General features: G+C 46.8%; 1 protein-coding gene across 1 annotated transcript in view; it reads left to right on the forward strand.

The window, feature by feature from the left end:
* The window catches only part of NELFA (negative elongation factor complex member A), a 386029-nt gene that overhangs the window by 167408 nt on the left and 194973 nt on the right, over positions 1-23648 (forward strand). The gene's annotated exons all lie outside the window — the stretch shown is intronic.

Genomic DNA, 23648 nt, shown 5'->3' on the forward strand with positions numbered 1-23648 from the left:
TTCCCTATTAGCAAGCTTGAATTTGCCTGAATTGCTCTTTTATTGGTGCTCTGCCTTGAGTCCTTTTGACTCATAAGGCAGGGGTACACCGTAGTGGGTAGGCTGGTGGTATTATTGCTTTGTGTACAATTATTGTATTTGGTGGAAACAGTTTGATCTGGCTGTTCCAAAATAGATGTCTTGTTGTTCTTGAATACCTGAGGTTTCACATGACTATCCCTTGTCCCTTTGTTTTGGTGGGTGGCCACAGAAGTGAACATATTTCGCAACAGCATGCCTGTATCCAGGAACTGGGGACTGTAGCCTGCCTGAAACAAATTCCGACAGGCATACGCATGTGTGTGTCTGGGATAGTGTGGATTCCTGCCCTTTTTGAATGTGAGCCCTTGATGTGTGCGCATGGAGGAAGGGGTAATCCATTGGTTGATAAAGAGATTTCCTTTTACATTTTCACACCATAGATGTTAATGCAATCGCCAGCATCTTTGTCTTCAACACTTGCCTGTCATTTGAGGTGAGTAAAGCTATTTTAGCTTTGCTTACCTGAGCAATGATGGTTCACTTCTGCAGCAATTCAAGGGGTCTTCGTCAGCAGTATTCTTGTTTTCAGACTCCTGGATCCAGTGGATGATCACTAGAACAGCTGCGGGGATCCTCTTACCTCAAATTCATGCCGGGGGTTACCACAGACCAGCACTGGAAAAAATCTGCACCACTCGAACAGTTGCGGGATGTCCAATCATGGACAGCCACAAACGCCACATCTGCCCAGCAGCAGCAAAGTTGTTGGGGAAAGAATGTCTATTTTGCAACTTTCCCTCCATAGTTTCCTATGGAACCCCATTCTTTTAGCGGTTTTTGTCCTGTCCTTAAATTATGAAGGGAAGTAAAGCCTCCAACTTCCTATTGCTCATTGTTATGGGGAAACTGATCGGTCCTTCAGATTATCAGTACTGGGGACCTGTTTCCCTTTTTGAATTATTTTGAACTGTTTTGATTTCTTGTACTTTTTAACATTGCACACTGCACCTTACAGTGCAGTGGGAATACCTTTGTCACCATAGCTTTTTACATATGGGATTATTGGTTACTATTATGTGCCTCAAGACAAGCTGTTGGATGAAAGTTCCCAATTTGGAAACTCCCATCCCCCGAACACTGTCATAGGCCTAAAAATAAAGTCAAACTTAAAAAAAGTTGTTAAATTACCCAATTTTTTTCAGTACTTGTAAGGTTTCCAAGGTAAGTTTAAGAATTGTCAATTCAACAACCACTATATCATGCAATCACAAATGTGGCTTGAAGCAGTATTTATTCATCGGGCCCAACGCGTTTAGAGAATCTTTCTCTTCATCAGGGGCGAGTTTCCAATCCATTCTACTAAATACAGTTAACCTTTTTTTAGTAAACCAATAGCAGGTGGGTTTATAAAAAATAGTAATAAACATGACTGTTTTACAAACCCCATTGTTGATCAATTTATAAATATAATTTGTAAGTGCATGAAATGATTCATCCCATGTTAGCAACTAATGAGCTCATCTAGGGAAAGATGTATCTACTGAATAAATCAATGTTATGTCCTGCCCTGCTTCCAATGGCCGCTAACCAATGATTTCTAGGAACTCTGAACCTATATTAAAGCCTGGTAGTTAACTGGATCCATCTCGAAGGTTGTATGTTCTCTACTTAGAATGTTATGCTGCTCCTAGTTTATGTATGTTCTAATCATCTTTAGTTACTGTAATTAATCTGATTGTTGAAAAAAGAAATAGCTCACTCACCTCAAGTTACTAAGGAACTTCATTCGGCAATGAATATCACAATCATCACTTGAGTTATATTGTGCACTCCAAGGAGGCAGATGGACACCACAATGTTGATCCCTACCTAATTAAACATGGTCAATTAATGGATTTTTATAACCACAGGGACTTAAGCACTCCTATGAAGCAGATGGACACATTAAGATTGACCACTGTTTGATTAAAAAAGACAATTAGTATATATATTTTTTCCGACTGTTGATATGTAGAAGTGCTACCCACGACCAATTTGATGGTGTGATCGTCGTCCTATCCTAATATCTTAAGCTTGTTGAACTTTTACCGAATACCAAAATGATGCATACTATTTTTTACACTTATATTTTGAGCCATTTGAAGTGTCACTATAACCAGGAACAGGCAGAATGTGCACTATTATGAGGCGGTGTTGGGTAAGAATTGGTGCAGTCCAACTGGTGAGGATTACACAAGACTTGGTATTGGGTAACACACCTTTTAATATAGGCCTGTACTACACAAATTGGTTGTGTGGCTGAGCCGATGGGCTTATATTAAGAGGGGTAATGTGAGCTGTACAATTGATCTGTAAGTAGCCAAGTAACACACACTTACCGTTCTATATAAATATTTATTTATATTATACACAAGGTTTAAATAAGCATTCTTTAAAGTGTTTTCTACTAGTAACATTCAATCAAAGTTTGGATTCAGTTTTAAAAGACAATAAAAGTTGTTCATTTTCTTATGCTAACACATTTTCCAGCACACAGTGACTTCTGTAAAGGTCAGTGCACTTATTTTCATTTACCAATTCAGTTATTGAGTTATTTTAAGGTAGGAAAGGTTAGAATAAGGCAGAACCTAAATTCAACAGTTTGTAAAACAATTATAATCTCCTAAAGTGAAGCAGGTAAACTTTTATCCCAGCAATAATAGTATCCACAATTATAACCTATGAGGGAACAAGTAATGCCAAAGCCAGTAGGTCCAGAGGAGTACCTTTAGGGAGCTATGACAGCCAAAGCCACAAAGCCTTCTGGGGCCTCGGGCCAAAATACCTTCAACTCTCTCTCCCTAAATATCTTCCTTCCCGAGCCCTTCGCTCATCCGTCTCCAACTCCCTCAGGGTCAGCCGCTTCTCAAAGCAACGAGCTGGGGGTAGATCTCTCTCTGCGGCAGGGACCTCCCTCTGGAACAGCCTTCCTGACTCCCTGAAACTTGAGGAGAAACATCTCCGGTTCCGGAAGCACCTCAAAACCTTCCTCTTTGCTTCTGCTTTCTCTGTCCCTCTCCCCTGCTAAATTCTACACTGAAATTGCACTGAATCTGCAACTGGGCCACTCTCACCGACCTCGGTCCTGGGCCCAGCCACCCTCCACTTGCACTGCCTCCCTGGCATCGCACCCCCTGCACTGCGGGACTCTCTGTATCCCTACAGCCCCCCTTCCCAGCACTTGCCTGCACTTACCTTGCACTTCCAACCAGCTGGCCCTATTTATTTATTTATTTTTATTCTACTTACTTGTACTGCACTTCCCCCTCCCCCTTGCACTTTTCCCTTCCCCTACCCCTGCGCGGTCTGAATGATACCTGGCCTAGTAGGATTGTTGTCTGTCTTCCCCTTGTTCCCCCCCCCCGCCTCGTCGCGCCTTGAAACACTCGTGTATAGGCGCGTTACAAATGCCATATCATAGTTCTGATGTACTTCTTGTTAGATAAAGTTAGTAAGTTCAGAAGAAATCACAGCAAATCAAGTGAGCTACTTTGTAGAGAGCACAAGCTGTTCAGTGCAGGATAGTTGGTATCAACTCTAAAGTGTAATAAAAGCACTTAGTAGGATAGGAAGCACAGTTTATGGCTAACAGGTGAACGCCCCAAGCCCCACAGTACTTCTGATTCAAAGACAAATGTTCCTGGATCGTGGTCATGGTGAAGAAAGGAAGAACGTCTGATGGGCTCCTGCGGCAGAACTTGGGAGAAGGACTCCTCTGCTATGGATTTCCTTTGTTTCAGCGGCACTTCTGTGTTTTGGCACCTTTTCCTCGACGTCAATGAAGAATATCTCTGGTTGGAAGAAGCTTGCTCCCTCGGTCCTGGACTCTGGTGAGGAAACTCTGGATCAAGGTTTCCTGTCTCTGTAGGGTCCTTGGGATGCCCAAGGACAGCCAGCCAGCCTATCAGGACTAGTTTCGTTCAGGCACACCTAGAGACAAAGGACAGGGAAGTTTTGGGACCCTCCCTCACTTCCTGCCTTTCCAGAGACACTGGAGCCTGGCCGGACTTCAGGGCTGAAGCCTGCCAAAGGCAAAAAACGAACAAAGGGCTCAGACCAGTTTCAACTAACAGAGTAAAAGCCCAGAAGAATCTAACAATTGGAAAATGGCAAAAAAAAACGACCAGGGCCATTTTGGGAAAATGGACACCCGTGGATGCTGTACTGCAGCTGAGGGTTGAGTTTGGGGTAAAGAAGCACACTGGTAGTAAAATTAAACCACTGCCACCAGCCATTTAAAGTAAGTGAATATAACATAAAATACTACATGAGAAGTGGGATAGGAACGAAGTAATCCGCCAGCACTCCACATAGGGTGTTGTGTACTGGTCCCACAAAGAGAAGTAAGACGGGGCTCATCGTACTATTCATGGGAACGGTAGTTCACCAAAGAACATGTATTTAAACATTCAGTTAAGTCCAAGGGACTTTTCAGTGGCACTGCCCCGAAGGTGCTTTGTGTCACTGTACAAAAAGCAGATGCTTATGGGGTTTGTCAGACTCCATAAAACAGTAAAACACAAAAAGCCCAGTCAGGAAAAACACATGAGGGAGTGAGAAAAAGATCCCAGTTCAATTGTAAAAATTCAATGGGGCCATCCTCTTTAATGGAGGAGGTAAGTCAGATCTACCCCACAGGTGTGGATTCTGTGACAAGCAACCTCAGGAAAGCCCAAAGCAATACCCCAAGGAGGTGTTCCAGAAGCCAAAGAACGAACCAAGTGCCCCAGAGGAAGATGCAGCAGAGCAGGAAGACACAATCGAAGTCTATGGGAAATACAGTAATGATTCTCCTCCAAAGAATCTCTAGCCTGTACCAGAGACCCCTAGGGGCGATTATGAATAATCACCCACCCCAGAACCCATAGATAGGTTGCCACATCTGCAGATCTTGACAAAACTGCTCTAGCAGCACAACAGTGTAATGTATGTGGTCTTGTTTAGCACTCTTCTGCCACTATTGGTGGTTAGTCTTGGCATGGCTCTTTAAGAAAGAATTGAGTGGGGTACATTAGTGGGAAAGATGGATGGCAACAACTGTGGTGTGGATGAGTGCTGGTCTGAAGCACCTGGTTCCAGAGCACCAATCAGTTTTCTGTGTGTTTGGCTGAGAAATATGTGGTATGTTAGTCATAAGAAAGAGCCCAAGATCTGATAGATTACATGGCTCTCGTTATGGTTGGCTGCTGATGTTGGAGAGTGCGATGGGGCTGATGAGAGCTTAGTGGTGGTTCATTTGTTTGTGTGCTAAAAGCTAGGCCTGTGGTGGCGGTGCAGTGTGGCGTGGCATGAGGAGAATGGGACCTATAAACAAATCGATCTTCAAACCTGCACTTCTTGCCATGTCACATTTGCAGACTTTTCCCATTTCTCTACCTCACAATGCCACTATGTCTTTCTCGCAAATGGATACATTGTATTCAGTGAGGAACATAACAAACAACTGAGTTGGCAGGAGGGACAGGGGCAGTATATAAAGTCAGACATAACCAGGAGCTACCTGCCTAAGACCTGAGACGAGAACCTTTGGTACGGAGTAAGGGCTGCTTAGAATTAGTGGACTGCAAACTCCTACTTCACATTCCTTAGTATGTTGGTTGGCAGGTTGTGATGCATCAAACCTCTCGAACACCCTGAAGTGCTGTGCTTGGTGGCCTGCTGAGACATTTGCCCATCAAGGGTAGGTGTTGTCGAGTTAGAGCAAGGCCTTTGTCGGACGTATCTGGACAGAGGTCAGAATCTCTCCCCGTTTTGTCTAGAAATCTATCCTCCTATCTCCCCAAACTCTTAAACAATCCAAAATGACAACCCTCCCACCCCTGTCCACAATTCACGAGATTTTAACGCGGCATCAGGACTTAGATCTCGGAATGTTGATGCAACACTGCATGGGGTTCTTCACGATGAGACGAGGAGCGGAAAGATAAAAGGTGGATTTCAGGTTTGAGGAACCCACACTCAACCTTAGCCTAAAGAAAGGGTGTTTGGTTACTGCAGGATGGTAAAGGGAAGTGTTTTGGCAGTGACTGGGGATTTAATGGGAAGGATAGGATAGACTTTCTAGTAACACTATCTCCAGTTTGCAGTCTCTCTGGCCCTTTGCTAGCCTAGCGTCTTAAGGGGGATTTCCTTACAAAGTTGTGCGCTTCTTCCACAGCTAAATGATCTGGTATTTATAACGCGCCAGTATACAAGCGTTTCTAGGCGCGACAAGACAAGGAGCGGGGAAACAAAGGACAAAACAACGATCTTAGTAGGCCTTGTCATTCAGATCGTGCAAGTGCGGGGGGGGGTGTTGCAGGGGAAGGGAGAATTGCAGGTAACTCAATCGGTGCAGCCAGCGGGTGGCGCATACGTGCAGAGAGGAGGTACTGTAGAGTTTCAGGTACAGACCCTTAAGTGCTGGGGAGCCAGGAGGCAGTTCAAGGGCAACTGGACATGCAGGAGCCTGGGCCAGAGTTCAGAGGGTATCCAGGTGACCAGTGCGCTGAGCAGTCGGGGACATCAGAATGGGAGAGGAAGAGAGAAAGCGAAGGTCTCGAGTTGCTTCTAGAGGTGGTTCTGCTCAGGTTTGAGAGAGGCTGTTCCAGAGGGAGGCCCCAGCTGAGGCGAGAGATCTGCCCCAAACTATCTGCTTGGACAAGTTGGAGGCTAATGAGCGGAGAGCTTGAGAAGGAAGATTTGTTTTGGAAGGGAAAGTTGGAGGTAGAAGGGTTCCAGGCCCTAGAAAGCCTTGTGGACGATGCATAGGGCCTTGAACTTTATCCTTGCAGCCACGGGGAGCCAGTGAAGACATTTAAGAGCTGGAGAGATACGATCCCTGGGATTGAGGCCAAGGGCAAATCTCGCAGTCCTGTTCTGGATAAGTTGTAAAGGTCTAAGAGTAGCGGCAGGCACATTTAGAAAGAGGCTGTTGCAGTAGTCTAAAGAGGACCCCAGAGCTCTGGAGACGGTGGCTTCTGGGGGGAAAGTGAGAACAGGAAGAATGCCTCTGAGGAGGTGCAGCTGGTAGTTTGACTTCTTAGAGGCGTCGGGAGATGTGAGGAGAGGGTGGAGTTGAAGATCAACAAATTGCTTAGCCTCACAGGAAGGAGCAGGAAGAGGGCCTAGAGTGGGAAGCCAGAGAGCGAGGAAAGGAGGGAGCAGGTGTCCCAATGAGGATGATCTCAGTCTTACTGGCATTAAACCAGAGATCATTGGTTGCACACCATTCCTGTATTACATTCAGACAGTCTGGTATGAGAGAAGGAGCAGAGGTGGCTGAGGGGAGCCTGAAAGAGAGCTGGGTGTCATCCGCATAACACTGAAAATTGGAGCAGAAAGTTGCGATGCGGTGGGCAAGAGGTTCCAGGTAGTCGTTGAAAAGCCAGGGAGAGAGTTTAGACCCCTGGGGAACACCAAGTAGAGAGGAATAGAAGAGAGGAAAGACACCCAGTTGGACCTGAGAGGGTTGGTCGGTGAGAAAGGAGGTCAACCAGGCCAGGGCTTGATCAGTGATAACCAGATTGTCACAGAGACGATTGAGCAGGATGGCATGGTTGACCGTGTCAAAAGCAGAGGATACATCAAGGAGAATGAGGACAGAAGGAATATTAGAGTGAAGATTAGAGAGCAGATCTTCACAGGTGCTTAGGATAGCAGTTTCCATGCTTCTGGCAGCTCTGAAGCCTGACTGGTGGTCTTGGAGACAACCAACAGATTCAGTGTGCAGATACAGCGGGGAGATGACCAGCTTTTCCAGGAGTTTGGCCAGGAAAGGAGTGATCGAGATCGGGCTATAGCCAGAGAGGAAGGATCAGCCAGGGGCTTCTTTAGAATGGCGTATACAAGGGAGTGCTAAAGAGGAAAGTTCCAGTGGCAAAGGAGTGACTGCAGAAATCTGCCAAGGCTGGAGCAAGGGTGTCATTGTGGTCCTTGATGGTTCTGAATGAGCAGGGGAGAACCTGCGTTGATGTGACTTTCATAGATCGAACTTGCCTACTAACATTGTTGGGGGTGAACAAGAGCGAGAGGAGGAGGAGAGACTGCGTCAGATGGGCCAGGAGTGGGAGGAGGAGGAGGAGGAGGAGGAGCAGCAGCAGGAGGAGGTGGTAGAGGAAGAGAGGGTGGGCAAGATGCCCTGAGCTTGTGGTGAAATGAGAAGCCCAGGCTGTCCAGAGGGCCTGGGGGGGGGGGGGGGACAGGAGAAATGGAGACTGCAGCAGCATTGGCCAGCTCCTTACAGATTTTGAAAAGTTCGGCCGAGTTGTTAGATGCCGCAGTGACAAACCTGATGCCCTCCACTTCCTCTCAGCCGCCCTACACTTGCGTTTAAGAGTGGCAAGGTCAGAATCCTAGCAAGAGCTGTACTTGGATTTGGCCTTCAAGTGGATCCCCATGACGGGGGTAAGGGCATACAAAGTGTTGGAGATGGAGAGATGAAGGTTAGAGAGGGCTATGTCTGGGTCAGTCTGCCAAAGGTACAAGAGGAGGAGAGAAAGTAACGCCGAAAACCTCAACTGACAAACACTTCATGGGTCAGATAACCCAGAAGGTAGGTGGCAGTGCTGGAGTTGGCTCGACCTGAGGGGTAGAGCGAGAGAGGTGGCAGGAAATTGGAAATTGATCACTCCGAGAGAGAGGAGTGGTGAGAGGGTTAGAGAAGGGGAGGTCTGAGGGGATATATATCTATCGCTTGTGGAATCTGCTTAGATCACATGCTGTGCATAGGCCAACATCTAGTGGAAGCTGCGGAGTATTGGTGTTTTCAAAACTCGAAAAGGGACGTTGACAGGGCGTGCCAGTAATACTATCCCTAGTGTGATGTCCACTGTACCCATGATCCCTCACACGTGTAGGTCCCTCAGATTGTTTTCTTTCCACCATACCAGTTGGACGCATGTGTGCGGAGTTCCTTTCGGCATACTGCCTTTATCTACTTTCAATTACGTTAGATTTCTTCCTATCCTTTGTCCACCGAACACCAAAGAACGACGCTGGTGAGGTTCTGTGAGACTTCCGTCAGACTGCCGCGATGGGGCCTTGGAAGGCCAGGCCGGGCCTCGGCCCAGTCAGTACGGAGAGTGTGGGAAGGTCATATATATTATATTCCCCTTTTCCTACATATTATTCGCCCCGCTGCCATAATTTGACCATATGGAGAGCACTCTATTAAAATTCTGCCCCAAATGTAAAAAGAGTTCCCTTGGGTAGATGTACATTTACCTTGTAATCTGTGTCTCCCTCGAGACCGTATCGAGGCATCTTGTCAGACCTGTAGGCTCTTGAAGCCTAAAACCCTAAAGGACCGCTCCACGAAGCGCTGGGCCCACTACAACAGGCAGCTCGAAGCCATGGCCGTTGAGGCCGCTTTCAGAGATGGCAGTAACGCCGCCGAATTGGACGGCGAGTGGGCAGCTTCGGCTACCCAGGCCCCTGACCCCGTAGGACAGGCTGGCGGCCATGTTGTGGGGACCACACCCGGCAGCAAAAGCGCAACACATACACCCACCACCAAGCACATTGGCCCTGGCTGGGACTCGACACACGTATCGCGTGATCGGCAACGGTCGACACCTAGGGAGCGGTCCACCGAATCCCTGTCCTCTGGGCGTGCCCGCTCATGGTCGCCTCATGACAGGGCCCGGCTGTCCTCGGATGGAAAAGGTGTCGCCCATCAAACTACCGTTGAGACCCGGGCGTCTGACAACGATGCCGTGTCCCAACTCGCATCCGAAAGTCGACGCGCTGCGCAGACCAGGCGGAATGCCCAAAAAGTCTGGAAAAACAACTTCTGGCCATGGGGGAGGGGGTAAACGCCATAAAAGGTCCTCTAAAGATCCCCACACTAAGGAGAAGCATGGGGATAACAAAGCTGCAAAAAGATCTAAAGATCCTCAGCCTGTCCCTAAAACCAAGGTTACACCTCGCGCAGATGTGGACATGAGCCTCACCCCTCAAACTGTTACTATACCAAGCTCCAAGGAATGGAGCTCTGCAGCTATAGACAGAGTAATGAGAGGAAAACCTTTATGGCTAACTTTTATGAAAAAGATCCAAATTATTTTCAAAGTTATAGGAACACCCCTCCCACCTCAGCTCCATCTGTTTCTAAAGCCACACCTGTCTCTCCTCCACCCCCTCCTAAGTGGTCTCGCACTGAGACCCCCTTTCAGGGCTTAGTCACACCCATTGGTGTGGAGCCTTATGACCTGCTTCTTACATGAAGACCCTGACCCTCAATTCAATGAGGACCAGGATGCAGACCCTTATTAAAGGGATGATGAAGAACAGGGGGCTGAAGATGAGGCTGCCCTTGCACCTTAGAATCCCCAATTCCTAAGGACACTCCTGTAAATGATTCTCCAGTCGATAACCAACCCTTCCTTAACAAGGTATTGGCCAAGGCTGCTGAACACTTCCAAATCGATACACGGGAAGTTGAAGACAAGGATTTTGCAGAGCAAATCCTGGGTGACAAGAGGGCAGTAACTCAGTCCATACCGCTACTTAAATCAATTCAGCACAGGATTCAGCCATACCTACAAAACCCCAACCTCACACGTGCAGTAAATCCGTGTTTCGAGGTTATTTCGTGCTGCTCCCTTGGACCCTTTATAAATTAGGAGACAACTCAAACCAGATTCCCTAGTTGTCACCACCACGAGGAAAAGAGCGGGCACCCCACTTGCTTTCTCAGAGGCTCCCCCGGATAAAGAAAGCAAGAGCATTTATGGCCTAGGTAGGAAAGTCGCCTCCTCTGTGGCTTATCAGTCTAGGATAGCCAACAGTGCTAGCCTCTTGGCGAGCTATAATTGCCACAAGTGGGAGGAAGTTTCTGCTTTACTCTCCTCTGCACCAGAACCTTTAAAGACCCAGTTAGCACAAGTGGCAACCGAGGGGAGGGCAGTGTCTGGCTGCCTCCTTAAGACTTACTTCGACACGGCTGATAATGCTGGTAGAATAATCGCTGAGGGTACGATCATTAAAAGGCATGCATGGCTGAGACAATCTGGATTTAAGCCTGAAACTCAGGCAACACTGAGACATGCTGTTCGTGCATAACGTATTATTCGGCAAAGCTGTCGGAGATTCCCTCAAAACGGCGAAAGACGAGTATGGCACTTTAAAATCCCTTGGTCAACTCACTAACAAACCCTCTGGACAGAGGGGGAGTGGTAATTTTCGCCGCTTCCAAGGCCAAAATTCCCAAAGAGGGTCTAACTATAGCCAGAATCAGAGCTCATTTTGGGGGAATAACCAATCAGTCTTCCCAGGGCTACCCGAGAGGGCAGCGCAGGGGTTGTGGGCAGGGAAGGGGCAGCCCTGCTAGAGGTGGTACGCCAGTGATGTTGTGCTTCAGGTCCCCTCCCATGCTTCCCCAGTAGTGGGGGCGCATTATCAACTTCACCCACGCATGGGAGGGAATCACCTCGGACAGATGGGTGCTGTCCACAGTATCCGGCAGCTACTGCATCGAATTAATCAAGTGCCCCCACGACCACCTTCCACTGCAAAAAGTACACTTAGGAACACCAGCGAAACCTCCTCGAGAAGATTGCCACTCTGCTGTTAAAGGACGCCATAGAGGTTGTCCCGGCCAACCAGGTAGTCCCGGCCAACCAGGTAAACGGGGGTATTTATTCAACCTACTTCCTTGTGCCAAAGAAAGATCTCACGTATGTCAAGCCACAAAAATTCTGCATGACTACGCTATAAAAGGTAATCCACCCCCACCCTACTAAAAAGGGATTACATGGCAACACCTGATATGAAAGATGCCTATTTGAATGGTCCCAGTGCACAGCAGATTCTTGCGTTTCAAGATGGCAAACCAGCACTACCAATTCAAGGTGCTGCCGTTTGGAATAGCCTCGGCTCCAAGGGTATTCACCAAGGTGGTGGCAGCGCACCTGCACCTGCACAGGGAGGCAATCCCATTGTACCCTTACCTAAACTGGCTCATTACAGGGGAGACCCCCCCTAATTTGCAGACAAAACATCCAAAGAACCATCAACCTCCTCTTTAAATTGGGTTTCATCAACGAGAAAGTCAAGCCTGGTGCCAAGCACCTCGCAACAGTTCCTAGGAGCTGTCCTAAATACTCAAGAGGGGTTAGCGTTTCCGTCAGAGGAAGGAATTCGAAATGTGTTGCTGCAAATTCCTCTATCAGGCCGGTTGCCAAATAAGGGTGCGCAAAGCAATGCGTTTGCTAGGCATGATGGCGTCTTGCATTTACCTGGTTCCCTACGCGTGCCTGCGCATGCGACCCATGCAGGAGTGGTTGGCGAAACAGTGGTCTCAGGCCAGTGGTCAGTGGGACGATCTAGTGGTCGTTTCACCAACACTAGTACAGAATCTTCGCTGGTGGACGATAGAGAATCTAACGTAGGGGAAACCCTTCTACGACCCAGAGGTTCAGGCCATCATCACAACAGACACCACCTTAACGGGGTGGGGAGCTCAGAACCACATCAATCTGCTGGAACTTGCAGCAGTATTCAAAGCGCTTTGGGCATTTAAACCCCTCTTATCGAACCAGTCAGTGCAGGTCCTTATAGACAGCACAACTGCAATGTTTTACATAAACAAACAGGGAGGCACTCGTTCTCAAAATCTGTCCAGGCTTGCCTAACAAATTTGGAAATGGGCACTCAAACTGAAGATTTACCCGTCATCCCAACATGTTCCAGGGGAATTCAACTCGCTAGCAGACTTGCTGAGCTTAGATCCCCTTCCAGAGGAACACGAATGGCGACTACACAGACGTCGTAGAACACCTCTTCTCCCAGTGGGGTTTCTCCACAATAGACCTAAGACCCAAGCTAAAATAGTCTATGCCCAGACTTCGTGTCTAGGTTCCCCCAGCCAGGTTCCAAGGGGAACACCCTATGGATGAACTGGTCAGGGATATTTGCCTATGCTTTTCCACCAACCCCTCTCATGAGGAAAGTGGTGAACAAGATACACAAGGAACCGATGACGCTGATCGTAGTTGCTCCTATGTGGGCAAGACAACCATGGTATCCACATCTGCGCAGACTGGCGATGTGCGATCCCATCAAGCTCCCGTGCCAGTACAACCTACTCGCCCAGCACGAGGGACTAACCATGCACCTGCACTCAGTGAACTTGGCAGCATGGCTCCTGAGGTCAGAGTTTAGACATCTTAACCTGCCACAGAGATGCATGGATATCTTGAAAGAATCAAGAAAACCAAACACTAGGCACTGTTACTTTGACAAATAGAGAAGATTCGTAATTTGGTGCCAGACTAAACAAATCAACCCCATAGAATGTACTCCATCCCACATTCTAACTTATTTGCTCCATTTGCTAGATGCAGGGTTAGTATTGAACTCCCTAAAGGTCCACCTGGCAGCTTTGGCAGCCTACACGACCGCTCATAATAATATCTCATGGTGGAAAGTACCGTCATCAAAGCATTTATGGAAGGAGTAAAGAGACTCCACCCTCCAATTTCGAACCCGCCGCCAGGGTGTGACCTCAATGTGGTACTCACTAAACTCATGAGACCCCCTGTGCACAAATCTAGTCTCAAACACCTGACTTATAAAACTGCCTTCTTAGTTGTTAGGCAGAAACCTGTGCAGTTCCCTTAGGGACCACTGCAAAAAGTTTAAGACTACAGGTGTTAGCAGTAAACCCAATTGGTAGCAGTCTGTACCACCCAGATTTACCTGGTAGCTGTGGCTGAGCAGTCAGACTTCTCTCAAGAAGAGTTAGGCAGTATATAGAGTACACACAATATGGCTAGAAATACAGTAGTACAAGCAAACACTGACCAGAGCGTGGGTATAAAAGTATGTAATTTATTTAAAAACACACTTGTAAAAAAATGTCAAGCAAGTTCAAACAGTCAATGGAAATATATACACCTCCCTAATTATTTGACACGTCTAGGTTAAGACACCACTTATTTAGCAAAACAGAAATGAGCGCGTAACCATAGATGGCACTCCAATAATTATTTAAAAAGGGAGAGAAAAGGCTGAAATAGGATAAACACACAGTACCAACACTTAAGGACCCACAGCAAGTCAAGAAAGGCAGGGTCTACTGTAGAGAAAAAAGTTCATAAACCATGCCCACTCATGGAGAGAGCAAGGCGGAATGTGCCCAAGATCACACAGTGGAAATGCACTCAAAGTCTTTGCAGAAAAGTCAAGAGGTTGGATCAAGTTAGAAAGGTAATGTTAACAGGTCCGAGGTCACCCCAGGATAGAGAGTCAAGGATTTACGGGACACCTTGAACGGTCTGTTGCAAGGGAGACCAGGCGGGACACAGTACCTGAAATGGTGAGAAAGCTCCAGCGGGGGCAGTTGTTCCTGGCAGCGGGTGCAAGTCGGAGCTTCGTGCAGATCTCGTCGTGGAGGAAAACTGGAGGTCGTTGCACTGCCAGGGAAGAAACCAGCCGTGGAGTTTCCCGGTGAAAAGGTACTACCCTTTTATTCGTGGTAGTGGTGAAGCGTGGCTATCCGGCCGCCGGGGTGCTTGGCACGGGCGATTCGATCACGAGCCGATCCAGGAAGGCGAAAAAGGCGAACTGGTTGGTCCCACCAGCTCAAAGGGAAGAAGACTCTCCTGGAAGATCTTATCTGTCGGGAAAGTGGTGAGTTTTCATACAGCAGGGCTGCACCGGTGGTGTCGTTGTTGTAGATGGCTCAGCTTCTCCCCTCTTTAGATTCTTTAGGTCCTGTGGCGACTTCTGAAGTTACAGTCCCCAAAGCCCTGCTTTTATGCAGAAAACCCCCATTCATCAGCCTAGCTGTCAAACATGCGAGTTGGTGAGCCAGCCGGCTCACCACTGGGCCAATCGCACAAGAGTGCGACTTGAGTTGCCAAGGTGCCTATTCCCCCCCCTCCCACACATCCTGTAGACCCAGACAGAGTAGCACCGCTTTTGGAGGCTTCTGTGCGGAAGCCTGCCAAAAGTGGAACAAAGGGCTCGACTTAGGTTGAGTTTCAGAGGCGAACACAAATGCCATTTTAAAACCGAGTCCTGGCAAAAAGACCCAACCGGGGAATAAATATTAAATAAATAACCCAGCGGTATCTTTAACATTGCACCAAAAAGTGGTGCGTATAAAATGAATGGGAAAATCCCATAGGAAATATTCCGGTGGGATATTTCATGTGGTATCCACTGCCACCAGCCAGAAACTCGACAAGGGGGGACTCTGAACAGTGCCCCCTTGGAAAACAGACCCAGGGGCAATCGAATTAACCCCATCAGTACTTCCACAATATGATGATTTGTACTGGTTCTGTTCACAATTTAAGACTAGTAAAGTCAATGGTGACTTTACAAGCCCTTGGAGACAGTAGTCAGTCCCAGGGTATGGAGTCTGTTTGGGGTCACTATGACACCCCTATGTTACTGCACTGAGGGTGCTGTGTAACACATATACCAAAAACACATGAAGCCCTATGGAGTAAAAGACCCTATAGCCCATAAAACACATTACAAAGTCAAAGGACATTCTCAAATCATCCCTAAGAGTGGGAGAAAGAGTCTCACTCTTAGCAGGAGAAAAAAATAAACCCCAAAAATCCAGCAAAGCTGCTGGGGGACTCACTAGGTTTGGGAAATTAGCCTTTACAGAGAATTCTCCCTAACATTAGTGGCCATCACTTCCATAAGAAGGGTCCGTGAAATCAAAGCGTTGTCAGAGTAGGATCCTTTCTTTGTTGTACACAGACAAGCTGGTTTTACATACTCACCCTAGGTTCTCACCTAAATTTGTCTCCAAATGTCTTGTAAACAAGTCAATTGAGCAACCGGCTTTCTTCCAGGAATCCAACAGCTGAGCTGAGGTAAAACTCCACACACTAGATATGAGGAGGGCGGTCCTCTACTACGTAGACAATACCAGACCACTGAGAAAAGCAGATCAATTTTTTGTCTCCATAGCGCCAGGCAGAGAAGGTGACCACATTTCTAAGACCACCATCTCTAGGTGGATAGTCGGATGTATCGCACTGTGCTATTCCCTATCTAACTTTCTAGACCCATTACACACAATCTTACAATAGGGTGCTGGAGGGGTTACCTAGTATCCCCTTTGTCTAGCTTCTCATGTACCATTTCTGTTACCCTTACCTCACTCAATGGCTGGTGGCAGTGGTTTCATTTTGACTACTGTGGTGTGCATTTACTGCGTTCGCAGCTGCAGTAAAGCACCCAAGGGTGCAATTTTCGTCAAAAAGGCCTCGGTTTTCTTTTTTTGCCATTTCTTTGTGGAAAGGACCACCTTGATATTTACTCTGCACGTCAAACAAGGTTTGGTCCCATTGTTTGCTTTGCCTTTGGTGGGATTCACGAGTGAAGCCTGCCTCCGGCTCCAGGTTGTAGGCAGGAAGTGAAGCAGGTGCCCGAAACTCCCTGTGCTTAGTCTCCTAGGAGACCCAAATGCACTCTGTAGTTATTGGCCGGCTGACTGTCCGGCAAAGACAGCCACCCTGCTGGGTGACTGACAGCTAGGCTGGAATGAATGGGAGAGAACTGAATAAAAGGCGAGGCTTTTGGCTTGGAAGGCAGAGTCGACCACTGGACGAAGGCTCTGAAGAAGAACTTTAAGATGGGCGCCTGCTGCAACTCCTGGACCGTTCGTTTGCTCGGTGAAGCCCTGCTGCTGTGCTAAAACTCCAAATTCATATCGACAGAGAAGCCCCTGCAAGGACGAATTCTCCCCTTGAGTTGGTGGGACCAATCAACTCCAAAGTAAATCACCTGGACATCCTTCTCGGAGCTGGTTGAATTTCTAGAGTTGCTGCTGGAAACAGTATAGCCAAGGAGAGGAACACCAGATTGTGAGCGTTACTTTTACGCTGCTCTAGAGCTCCAGGAAGATCCTCTGGACTCCCAGCAAGCAGGACTGATCGAGCCTGAGCCCCCTCAACAGAGTGCAGGACCCCAGAAGCAAGGAAAGCCCATCCTGACAGCCAGGAACCGCGGTGTTGCTATTTGCGGTAGATGCGAGGAGCTGAAACACTGAACAGACACTGATTTCAAAATTGCCGGTTTGCGAGTGGTGACTGTCCCATTGCAGTGCAGAAGTCCCCAGAAGTCTTCCCTCTTGTCCCCACAACTGAGGCCCAGGAACAGTGAGATCTGCAGAGCTACACAGGAACAGAAGTAATCTGCTGCACTTTTTCTTCAATTCAAAGGTACTGTGCAAAGTCTGAGAGAACTTACCTCTTGCTGTGGAGTTGCTTGCATCTTCTACCACTCACAAGTCTAACGGCTTTAGCCCTATATTTGATTCTTCTTTTCTTCAAAGACTTCTAAAACATTGTGCAAAGTCTTTTCTACTCACCTACCAGTAGTGCGTCATACTATGTAAGACTTTTGCCCATTGCCTTTGACCTAGCCAGTTATACTGGCCTGTTATACTGTATGACTGTGCTGTGGGGAATTCAAAAGTATTTTCCTGCTTAAGAATATTTGTGGTCTCTTGCTGTTCTAATAATCATTTCCTTTTACCAACCTATAACAGTATTATAAATGCAAACAGTAAGATATTAATGTCCCCAGCACCATAGCTATTGAAGTCACCTGAGGGTGTAGGTTGTCTGTGGGCCATCCCAAAGGGGTCTTTACTGATTTAGAAACTAAGAGTGTACAGTATTGAAGTGTATTTGTGTTATTATATTGCTCTCTTCCGAAGAAGGCTTATTCTAACTGATAAATTAATAATTGTTTATTCAAGAAAACATGAGTGCAAGAGTTTATTTTAATACTTGTCACTGTGAATATCTGTGTAACTCCCCTAGAGCTCACATTGACCCATCTTGAGATAAGCCTGGCTGCTCAACACGCTACCAAAACTGTGTAGTTCAAGCTTATACCAAATGTTGGGTTTCCTATACCTGTAGTCCGAGTTGGTTGTAGTGTTCCCAGAGGGTACTGCATACAAACTTTGCCTAACTTGTGACAGAGCTGACCGTGAACCAAGTCTCAGTGAGAAGAGTACATCCAAATCAAGCTCTTCCAGAAGATGGCAGATGTCGGAGGAATGCTTGACAGCTGAACGTGAGTTGAGTAGCGATGTGGAGCAGGTTGCCACATTTGGAGGACTTCCGAGGAGGGGGTACAGGCCAGAGGTATGCCCTGCGAAGTGTTGTGGGTGCCCGAGGATGGGCAGTGGAAGGAAGAGAAGGCAGGGTAGTCGGAGAGGAAGAAGAGTGCCAGAGAAGTGGCAGACAAAGGAGACAACAGGGTAGCCAGAGAAGCAGCAGACAGTGCTGAAGAGGTGGCTGAGGAAGGAGACGGCAGAGGAGCCACAGAGGGATATGGAGGGGTAGCAGGAGAGGAAAGGAAGTTGATAAGCTGTGGGAAGCGTCTAACAAAAAGTAGATTGGTGTGAGGGCCCTGTTTCAAGACGGTACCATTTAAGTAGACATTAATAATGGTTTTAGAGGTGGAAGGGCGCCAGGAGGGCATCCCACCGGGTGCCACCATTAATCGGAGAAGAGGAGAAAGAAGAGAGAACAAAGACCATATGCGGGGGAGGCGGGGAAAGGGCATGGAGAGAAAATGACACAATGTCAATAAGGGTCTGTTTGGAGGAAGCACTGGTGTGTAGGTATCGAGGATAGGGAGGCCTGGGTTTGAGACCAAGATGTCCCATTTGAGCTTCCTACCATACTTTGTGAGAGGGATAGGATGGTCGATAGAAAAGCAGTTGGAGAACATGGGAGAGACAGAGCACCATAGGGGGTGCAGGAAGGAAAGGCAGAGAGGAGAGGGCTGCCCAAGCAGGGGAAGGTGGGGGCGTCGTGTAAGGGGGCAGACATGGGGGTAGGTACTGGGGGGGGGCATGAAAGAGGGGAGCGCAACAAAGAACAATAACAGACTAGCAAAATCGGATGCAATATAGAAAGAACAGCAAAGCACAGAGCACAACAGGGAACATAGAAGTCAAGAATGCAGGCAACTCTTAAAACAAAACAGTTTTTAAATAAGCATTCTTTAAAAAGGGCAATATATGCAGCAATCAGATACACTTTATAATACTCTTCTAGAATCCACCACAAAGCTAGTAGATACTCTTTAGAGATGTGTCTTACACACTTCCTACACCCTGAGGTGTCTACACTAACTAGGACAGTAATGGCATTTATATAGCACTAGTACACTTTGTAGATTCTGAGGTTTGTCAAAAGGAAAGGTTAAGGGAAGCAAAAAGGTTAAACAGGTTCTCGGAGCATGTGATCACTTTAAATCTCCCAATAAAATCTAGATAAAAACCTTTCCCACTAATAATAGTTAAAAACCAAGTTATCACCTATGAGGGAGAGTAAGTATCACAGTCAAATGGACTAGAACAGTCTGCAGGGAGCCAGGACAGCCAAAGTCAATTGGAGCACAGTCTATGGAGCTGGGGCACTTCTTAGATAGCAGTTGGAGAGAGTGTTGAAGAAAAAAATCACTCCAGGGTCACAAGCTGTTACACTTGAAGGATAGAGCTGAAATCGACGCTAGCAACGTAGTTACTGCAAGTCTCAACTGAGAAGAGCAAAGCTAAAGACCCTGAGGTAAGAGCCCCAATTCAGAACAGTACCTTTGGTTAGAAGAAGAGTGGTCCAGCTGACTTCTGTCTGGTTGCAGTGATGCAGATCCTGGGTTCCTGGGCCTCAGTCGTGGGGATAAGAGGGAGGACGTCTGGAGGACTCCTGCACAGCAACTCTGAGCCCGGCAGCAGCTACAGGCTCTTTTCGGATCAACAGCACTTTGCGGTTTCAGAGCTCGGTAAACCGCACCACCGCGGATCTTTAATACCGGTTGGGCTTCCTTCACTCCTCTAGTCCTGCATTCTGGCGAGGGGACTCGAGCTCTGGTCGTCCTGCTTCTGGAGGGTCATGGGAAGACTCTTGGAGCTTCTGTCTGGATCAGATGTTTCACTAGACTACGGTTTGCTCGACCCCTGGCACTCTGTTCCTGCAGCAGCAAAGGAGGACAGCCAGTCAGGGAAGATGGTCCAGTGGAGTTCGTCTTCGGGTTAGTTGGTACCACTAACCCAAGGGAAGAAGTCGTCCGTTCCGGAGCTTTTCTTGTCGATTAGAAAAGAGTTTTGGCACAGCAGCAGGGCTTCCCCGGGCAATTTAAAGGTCCAGGAGGGTGCAGCAAGCTTCTATCACAGTTTCTACATTTGGTTGTTCTTCCCAGTGGTCGACTGTCTTAATTCCCAAAACCCTCGCCTTTTAAGCCAGTTTCTCCCATTCAAGCACAGCCTAGCTGTCACTCAAACTGCAGGGTGGCTGTCCTAAAAGGACAGCTAGACAGCCAATCACGACTGGAAACATTGAGGCATTCCTAAAGACAAAGGACAGGGGAGTTTCGGGAACCTTCCTCACTTCCTGCCCTTCCAGACACACTTGATCCAGAGGTGGGTTTCTGGGCTGAAGCCCGCCAAAGGCAAAACAAAAGACTCAAACTGGCTTGGTGCCCAGAGTAAAATCCAAGAAAGACCTCACAAACAGAAAATGCTGAATAAAGACCACCGGGTCCATTTTGACAAAATGGTCACTCATGGATGCTATACTGCAGCTGAGGATTCAGCCTGCGGTAGAAAAGCACAATGGTAGGACAATTAAACCACTGCCACCAGTCATTTAAAGTAGTGAGGGCAACATTAAAAATGTTTACATGAGTGGATAGGAAAAGGGACTACTAATTAACCCCTAGCACTCCACAGAAGTGTGCTGGAGCTACAAAGAGAAAGGGTAAGTAAAGTCAATTTCACTTTACTATTCCTGGGAACAGTAGTTCACACAAGAAAAGGTATTTAAACCTTAGTAGGTTAGTCCCCCCTTCATTCTCATCATTTGTTTGTACTATTAATTTGACTATCCTTTTGTAATTCATTGTCTACCTTCCCCTATTGCCACCCTGTTGCCGCTTTGAAACAGTTTTGCTAATTGCATAAACGCCTAACAAGTGGCCAATAAATAAAGGAAAATAAATGTAATTTCCAATACAGGGGTTAAGTTGTCCCCTAATCCGTGGAGTGACCACAGTGTTCTGAAAGTGGACTTTGATACATTAGTAACTAAGTTGATGAAAGGCGACTTACTAATTTTAGAACAGTGGGACAGGGTAAAGGGCTTAGATGGTCCCCCCCAGAATATAGGGACCCTCAATAATGAATTATCCACTTTCAGGAATACTAGTACCCTGGATTGGAAACTCCATGTTTTCACACCTACAGAATTCAATAATTTCTTGGGCTGCTTGATTGAAAGGGCTAGCCCTAATTTAAGGTTAGGCTCATGCTATAAACACAGGCATATTTTTAACCATCCGCTAGCCTGTGTGAAAGCATCCATGCATCGAAACCTGAGCTCGATGCGCTACTCTAGCCAGGATGAAGTACAAAAAAATACTAGAATTAGATTGGTCAAACAAAGGTATAAAATCTATTGTAGATACAGAAAGGATGTTTTTATCCGGATGCCCCCGGTAACATCTGTAAATTAACCTACCTGCATATCACTGCAACTGTACATATTGTAAATTCTTCAAATGTATTACCTGTATATCAAATGTTTATATATGGTGACACTTGTAAATTATCTTACCTTGTGTCTCCAGCGCCCAGATACCTAAGGGTTAGGCACGCTTTACAAATGCTAAATAAATGGTGCGGGTGAATGAAGGCCAATTATTGACTATGAGGTGTTGTCAAAGCTTATTAAAAGTGCTAAAACAATACGGGCGGCAGGACCTAACGGCCTGACCACCACCACCACCACCACCAATAAGGGCCCTCCCATGGGCGCAGGTCCTCGCCATGCTTTTTAAGAGTATCCTGAAAAATGGTGAGATTTTGGCAAAATGCCTATGTGGTTCCTATTTTTAAACGCGGGGAGAGAGTGTCCTATAGCATTAATCGTCGCGGACTGTAAGATGTGTGCATCCATTTTGCTAACGCACTTAAGTGAGTGATGACTACTTCACACACTGATTAAACAAATTCCAGACAGGGTATCGAGCGTGTCATTCCACGAACTTGAACGGATTGGTTATGAGGGCATTATAGGAAACCGCCTGGGGAATGTATGGTGGGGAAATCTATGTGGCTTCGATTGATTTGTTGACATCCTTCAACTGTTATTTTGAGCCGCTTGTGGGCTAAGCTTGCAAACTTGGGGCTCCGGGGGTGAGGGGGTATCTGTTGCGGCTTATGGTTCTGTGACAATGCAGGGATCCGTGTTGGACTCAACCTGTAAGGGAATTGTCACGTAGGATTGTAACTCTGGTGGGCCTGAGACAGGATTGTGCCCTTGCCCCCTGTCTTTTTAATTTATATGTATCTGATATTGGGGATTATCTGGCTGAAGTAGGTCTGGTTACCCCAAAATTGGGAGAGCTGCGTATTCCCCAAGGGGGCAGGGGGGATAACCATATATGGTCCTGGTGTATTAACATTCAGAACACCTGAGGGTTTAGCGATTGTCTTTTATTAAATCTGTGGACTTACATAATGAACTGGATATAGTATGCTCTTCTATCCTGAATAGACATTAATTCATGTGGTACTTGCAAAACTCATGGGACCCCTCTGAGCCTATGCATTCATCAGCCTTAAACACCAGTATACAGACTATTCTCCTGAAGATTTTTTCTTCTAAAGCTTTTTCACCTAAAAACGTTCATTGAAAGATTTTTCATCAAATATCTTTCAATGAATTTTTTTAGGTGAAAAATGTATGCATGTTTGGGTGGGGTAAAGGATTACATTTATTTGGCAATATTTGGGGTGTTTTTAAGGACGAAAAACAGAGGTTGGGGGGACCACCCCTATAAAAAAAATGTGGAAATGTTTGGGGTATATAGCGATATGAACCCTGAGGTATCTGAGCGCTGCTCATTATTACCCACGGGGTGTGGTGCTCATTTATCGACCTCGGAAGGATGAAAGGCTGAGTTTGGCGTTGCCCGTATTCAAACCTGCGTCAACAGGCTCTGCACGGACATCAAAGCGAGTGCTCTACTTGCTGTGCTATCTGACCGACTTAAGGCTGGAAAACATTTGGGGGTGGACCCCCAATAAAAACAAAATAAATTGGGTATACAGGTTTTCAGGTGAATCGGTTTCTACATTGGGTAAAGATTTATGTAAAAAAATGTAGATGAAAAATCCTTAAGGTGAAAAATATACGGTGTAAAGACATGTAACCTTAAACGCCTTAAATACAAGACTGCTTTTCTGGTGGCTATCACCACCATAAGAAGAGTCGGTGAACTACAAGCTTTGTCAGTGCAAGCCCCTTTCTTTGTTATCCACAAAGACCAGTTGTTACTAAGAACACACCCTAGGTTCTCACCTAAGTTCATATCGAAGTTGCATGTCAACCAGTCCATTGAACCTACCAGTTGTCTTTCAAAACCCTTCAAGCACAGCTGAGAAAAAACTGCATACACTAGATGGAAAGGGTGGTTGTCTCCGACACCTAGCAGGAAAGTCGACCACAATTTCAAAATAAAAAAACACCTTCTCCAATAGTGAAATGCATACAACTCTGCTACTCTCTATCAAACAAGACTCTGCCTTTCACACCAAGATCTCACTCTACCAGGGT

Source organism: Ambystoma mexicanum, chromosome 6q (genome assembly GCF_040938575.1).
Source record: "Ambystoma mexicanum isolate Mex_15411 chromosome 6q, UKY_AmexF1_1, whole genome shotgun sequence".
Lineage (NCBI taxonomy): Eukaryota > Metazoa > Chordata > Amphibia > Caudata > Ambystomatidae > Ambystoma > Ambystoma mexicanum.